We start from the raw sequence: 6,000 nt of genomic DNA on the forward strand, positions 1-6,000 counted from the left end.
TATATATATATATATATATATATATATATATATATATATATATACATATATATATATATATATATACTTTTTTTTTTCTTTGCTTTGTGTTCCGCTTTTGCGAGGTAGCGCAAGGAAACAGACTAAAGAATTGCCCAACCCACCCCCATACACATGTATATACATACGTACACACACGCAAATATACATACCTACACAGCTTTCCATGGTTTACCCCAGACGTTTCACATGCCCTGATTCAATCCACTGATAGCACTTCAACCCCGGTATACCACATCGATCCAATTCACTCTATTCCTTGCCCTTCTTTCACCCTCCTGCATGTTCAGGCCCGATCACACAAAATCTTTTTCACTCCATCTTTCCACCTCCAATTTGGTCTCCCACTTCTCGTTCCCTCCACCTCCGACACATATATCCTCTTGGTCAATCTTTCCTCACTCATTCTCTCTATGTGCCCAAACCATTTCAAAACACCCTCTTCGGCTCTCTCAACCACGCTCTTTTTATTTCCACACATCTCTCTTACCCCTACGTTACTTACTCGATCAAACCACCTCACACCACACATTGTCCTCAAACATCTCATTTCCAGCATATCCATCCTCCTGCGCACAAATCTATCCATAGCCCACGCCTCGCAACCATACAACACTGTTGGAACCACTATTCCTTGAAACATACCCATTTTTGCTTTCCGAGATAATGTTCTCGACTTCCACACATTCTTCAAGGCTCCCAGGATTTTCGCCCCCTCCCCCACCCTATGATCCACTTCCGCTTCCACGGTTCCATCCGCTGCCAGATCCACTCCCAGATATCTAAAACACTTTACTTCCTCCAGTTTTGCTCCATTCAAACTTACCTCCCAATTGACTTGACCCTCAACCCTACTGTACCTAATAACCTTGCTCTTATTCACATTTACTCTTAACTTTCTTCTTTCACACACTTTACCAAACTCAGTCACCAGCTTCTGCAGTTTCTCACATGAATCAGCCACCAGCGCTGTATCATCAGCGAACAACAACTGACTCACTTCCTAAGCGCTCTCATCCCCAACAGACTTCATACTTGCCCCTCTTTCCAAATATATATATATATATATATATATATATATATATATATATATATATATATATATATATATATATATATATATATATATATATTCTTTGTGATAGGGGAGAAAGAATACTTCTCAGATATTACATGCGTGTCGCAGAAAGCGAATAAAAGTGAAGGGAGTTCTGGGGCTGCAATTCCTCCCCGTCCCTTTTTTTTTTTTTAATTTTCCTAGATATATGAGCAACCTTGGTGAGAAGAAATCGAAGTTGAGTTGCATGTTTGAGGAAACGAACCTTGATTTTCTAGCTCTGATGGAAACAATGCTCAATGATATAGATAAATAATGGTTTGAAAGTGTCTTAGGTTTGAATTCAGGAGTTAGTGTGAGGGCAAAATGTTAGGAAAGGGGTAGCAGTATAGCTAAAGTTGATGCTGAAATTTGTGAAAGTATAAGGAAGTGAGCTCCGGCCAGATATGGTTGAAAACGAAGGTGGAGTGCGTGGGATGGATGATTCTAGTGTTTATGCTATAGGCCGTGAAAAGGAAAATCATTTGATGCATGAGTTTTGGGAGCAGCTAGATGAGTGTGGCTGCAGTTTTAATGCAAGAGATCGGATATTAGTGCAGGTTGATTCAAATAGGAAGGTGAGTTGTGTGGCAGCTAAGGCCATAATTGGGGGAATAGGGTATTTAAAAATATGGTGAATGGAAATAATGGACATCTTGTGGGGTAAGCGCGGAAAAATATTTGGGAATAAAAAACTCTGTCGACCTAAAACTAAGTAAGCATTGTAAGAGCGAACTAAATTCTCTATTTTATGTGAAGGGCTCTCGAATTTAAGTCCAGGTAAATCGTCCTTACTTTACAACAATTAATTGGAACTTCCGCATCTTAAAGATTGTGTTCAGTTTTGGTTACCTTGCCTAAAGAAACATATACAAAAAATAAAGTGAGTAAAGCCTCGAGTTACCAAGATGATTCCCGTGCTGTGAAACAAATCCTACTCTAACAGATCAAACGAACTGATTCTATGTAACTAAGAAAGACCAACAAAAAAAGATAAAATCAAGAGGTGATCTAATCCTAGTATTCAACATTATCAAAGGTTTTGATGATCTTGATTTATCATGTTACTTAAGACATGATTCGTCTCATTTCACTCGCGGGTAAACATTTTGATTTGCCAGTTAGAGTGGTTAAAAGCAGTATTTTAGATAAGTATAAGAACAGACTTCATACATATTCAGCTTCAAGTCAACAGCTTATATCATTTGCGCCTACTTAGTCACATGTACAATTTGCAGGTTATTCTCTTTGAAATATATTTATACCTTTTAACTTTTGCGACAGTAATCTGAGTTTCTGATATCTCCTACTATGACAAACAGCCTCGAAAAGATCTAGTGGTCTGTTGCTGTTTGACTTCCTCGTATGCCTTTCCATACCTATATATCTCTCGTCCGATTTATATGCATGTGAACTTTATTCATAACTGTGGCTGCTAAGTTAAAGTTCACTTGATCACGCTTCCAATTAAGGTGTCTGAGGTCTGCTTTTTCTGAATTACGGATATATATATATCCTGGCTCAAGATAAATATCAAACTTTGCATGGGGCCTGAACCACTTCAAACGGCCAAAAATACTAAGAGGGAAAAATGAGGTAACTCCAAAAACAGTTTTACCCCTTTTCTATTTCCCCAAGTTTGTTTCAGGCTAACGACTCCGAATATTCAAATAATCTCGGCTTAACTCTCCCCCACGTTGTGTTTACATATTTGCCGCGCCCACCCTCCCGATAGACGGATTTTTGTGTTCATTCTTTCTTTCTTTCTTTCGTCCATTTCTTCATTAGTGGGAACCCTTGCTTGTGCACCGCAGGAGAGTAGGGTCGGGGGGCGGTAACTTATGGGCTCTTGGTCAGTAAGGTCGTATGGTAATCAGGCCTCCTTAAAAATTCACTATTATGACCTCCTTATGACACAAGTTGACTTCCTTATGATGTAAGTTGAATTTTTTGTAAGTTTATAGTGAATACTCAGGTCAGCCAAGAAAGAGAAGCAGGTCGTTGCTGCTGTAAGCATGCTCGACATGTGACCAACAAAGCGTTCAAGGATCAGCCTCATCTACATATTAACCTTAACGCTGGCCTCAAAGCTCCCAGACTCACCTTTTATCTCGTTTTCTATAGAAAATGAGATGCTGCAATGGTTCAACTGGTCCAGATTACACTAAAAACAAAGAAGTAAGCGATGGACTAGGATTACGTAACTGGCGGACTTTAACTGGTAGCAGCGGAGTAACATTAAATGATTAAACCATCATTTATTAACTTCATTATCAATATCATCTCTTATCAAATACTTCCTGTTAAAAGTTTTATAAAAGTATTCCACCTCTTTAATTTTTTTCAAGGATCTTTTTTTGTAATCCTTTCAAGAGAAAGGTGCAAGAGTTAAAAATGAGGGCAAATGAGAATTAGGGTGAGAGAGTATCATTGAGTTTTAGGGAGAATAAAAGGATGTTTTGAAAGGAGATGAACAAAGTGCGTAAGACAAGGGAAAAAATAGGAACATCAGTGAACGGAGCTAATGGGAAGGTGATAACAATTAGTGGTGATGTGAGAAGGATATGGAGTGAGTATTTTGAAGGTTTGTTGAATGTGTTTGATGAGAGAGTGACAGATATAGGGTGTTTTCGTCGAGGTGGTGTGCAAAGTGTGAGGGTTAGAGAGAATCATTTGGTAAACACAGAAGATGTAGTAAAAGCTTTGCAGAAAATGAAAGCCGGCAAGGAAGCGGGGTTGGATGGTGCTATAGTGGAATTTATTAAAAATGGGGTGACTTTTGTTGACTGGTTGGTAAGATTATTCAATGTATGTATGACTCGTGGTGAGGTGCCTGAATTTTGGCGGAATGCTTGCATAGTGCAATTGTACAAAGGCAAAGGGGATAAAAGTGAGTGGTCAAATTACAGAGGTATAAGTTTGTTGAGTACTCCTGGGAAAGTATATGGGAGAGTACTGATTAAGAGGGTGAAGGCATGTACAGTGCATCAGATTGCGGAAGAGCAGTGTGGTTTCAGAAGAGGATGTGTGGATCAGGTGTTTTCTTTGAAGAATGTATGTGAGAAATACTTAGAAAAGCAAATGGATTTGTATGTAGCATTTAAGGATCTGGAGAAGGCATATAATAGAGTTGATAGAGATGCTCTATGGAAGGTTTTAAGAATAAATGGTGTGGGAGGCAAGTTGCTGCAAGCAGTGAAAAGTTTTTATCGAGGATGTAAGGCATGTGTACGTGTAGGAAGAGAGGAAAGTGATTGGCTCTCAGTGAATGTTGGTTTGCGGCAGATGTGTGTGATGTCTCCATGGTTGTTTGATTTGTTTATGTTAGGGAGGTAAATGCAAGAGTTTGGAAGGAGGGGCAAGTATGCAGTCTGTTGTGGATGAGAGTGCTTGGGAAGTGAGTCAGTTGTTGTTCGCTGATGATAGAGCGCTGGTGGCTGATTCGGGTGAGAAACTGAAAAAGCTGGTGACTAAGTTTGGTAAAGTGTGTGAAAGAAGAAAGATGAGAGTAAACGTGAATAAGAGCTAGGTTACTAGGAACGTTACGGTTGAGTGGCAAGTCAATTGGAAGGTAAGTGTGAATGGAGAAAAACTGGGGAAGTGAAGTGTTTTAGATATCTGTGAGTGGATCTGGCAGCGGATGGATCAATGGAAACGGAAGTGAATCATAGGGTGGTGGAGGGGGCAAAAGTTCTGGGAGCGTTGAAAAATGTATGGAAGTCGAGACGTTATCTTGGAAAGCAAAAATGGGTATGTTTGAAGGAAAAGTGGTTCCAACAATGATATATGGTGGCGAGGCGTGGATGCGGAGGATGGTGGATATGCTGGAAATGACATGTTTGACGACATGTGTTGTGAGGTGGTTTGATAGAATAAGTAATGAAAGGGTAAGAGAGATGTGTGGTAATAAAAAGAATGTGGTTGAGAGAGCAGAAGAGGATGTTTTGGAATGGTTTGGTCACATGGAGAGATTGAGTGAGGAAAGATTGACAAAGAGGATATATGTGTCAGAGGTGTAGGGAACACGGAGAAGTGGGAGACGAAATTCGAGGTGCAAAGATGGAGTGAAAAAGAGTTTGAGTGATCGGAGCCTAAACTTGCAGGAGGGTGAAAGGTGAGCAATGAATAGAGTGGATTGGAACGATGTGGTATACCGGGGTTGACGGTATATATATATATATATATATATATATATATATATATATATATATATATATATATATATATATATATATATATTTTTTTTTTTTTGCTTTGTCGCTGTCTCCCGCGTTTGCGAGGTAGCGCAAGGAAACAGAAGAAAGAAATGGCCCAACCCACCCCCATACACATGTATATACATACGTCCACAAACGCAAATATACATACCTACACAGCTTTCCATGGTTTATCCCAGACGCTTCACATGCCCTGATTCAATCCACTGACAGAACGTCAACCCCGGTATAACACATCGTTCCAATTCACTCTATTCCTTCCCCTCCTTTCACCCTCCTGCATGTTCAGGCCCCGATCACACAAAATCTTTTTCACTCCATCTTTCCACCTCCAATTTGGTCTCCCTCTTCTCCTCGTTCCCTCCACCTCCGACACATATATCCTCTTGGTCAATCTTTCCTCACTCATTCTCTCCATGTGACCAAACCATTTCAAAACACACTCTTCTGCTCTCTCAACCACGCTCTTTTTATTTCTACACATCTCTCTTACCCTTACGTTACTTACTCGATCAAACCACCTCACACCACACATTGTCCTCAAACATCTCATTTCCAGCACATCCATCCTCCTGCGCACAACTCTATCCATAGTCCACGCCTCGCAACCATACAACATTGTTGGAACCACTATTCCTTCAAACATAA

This window comes from Panulirus ornatus, chromosome 19 (assembly GCF_036320965.1).
Source record: "Panulirus ornatus isolate Po-2019 chromosome 19, ASM3632096v1, whole genome shotgun sequence".
Taxonomy (NCBI): domain Eukaryota; kingdom Metazoa; phylum Arthropoda; class Malacostraca; order Decapoda; family Palinuridae; genus Panulirus; species Panulirus ornatus.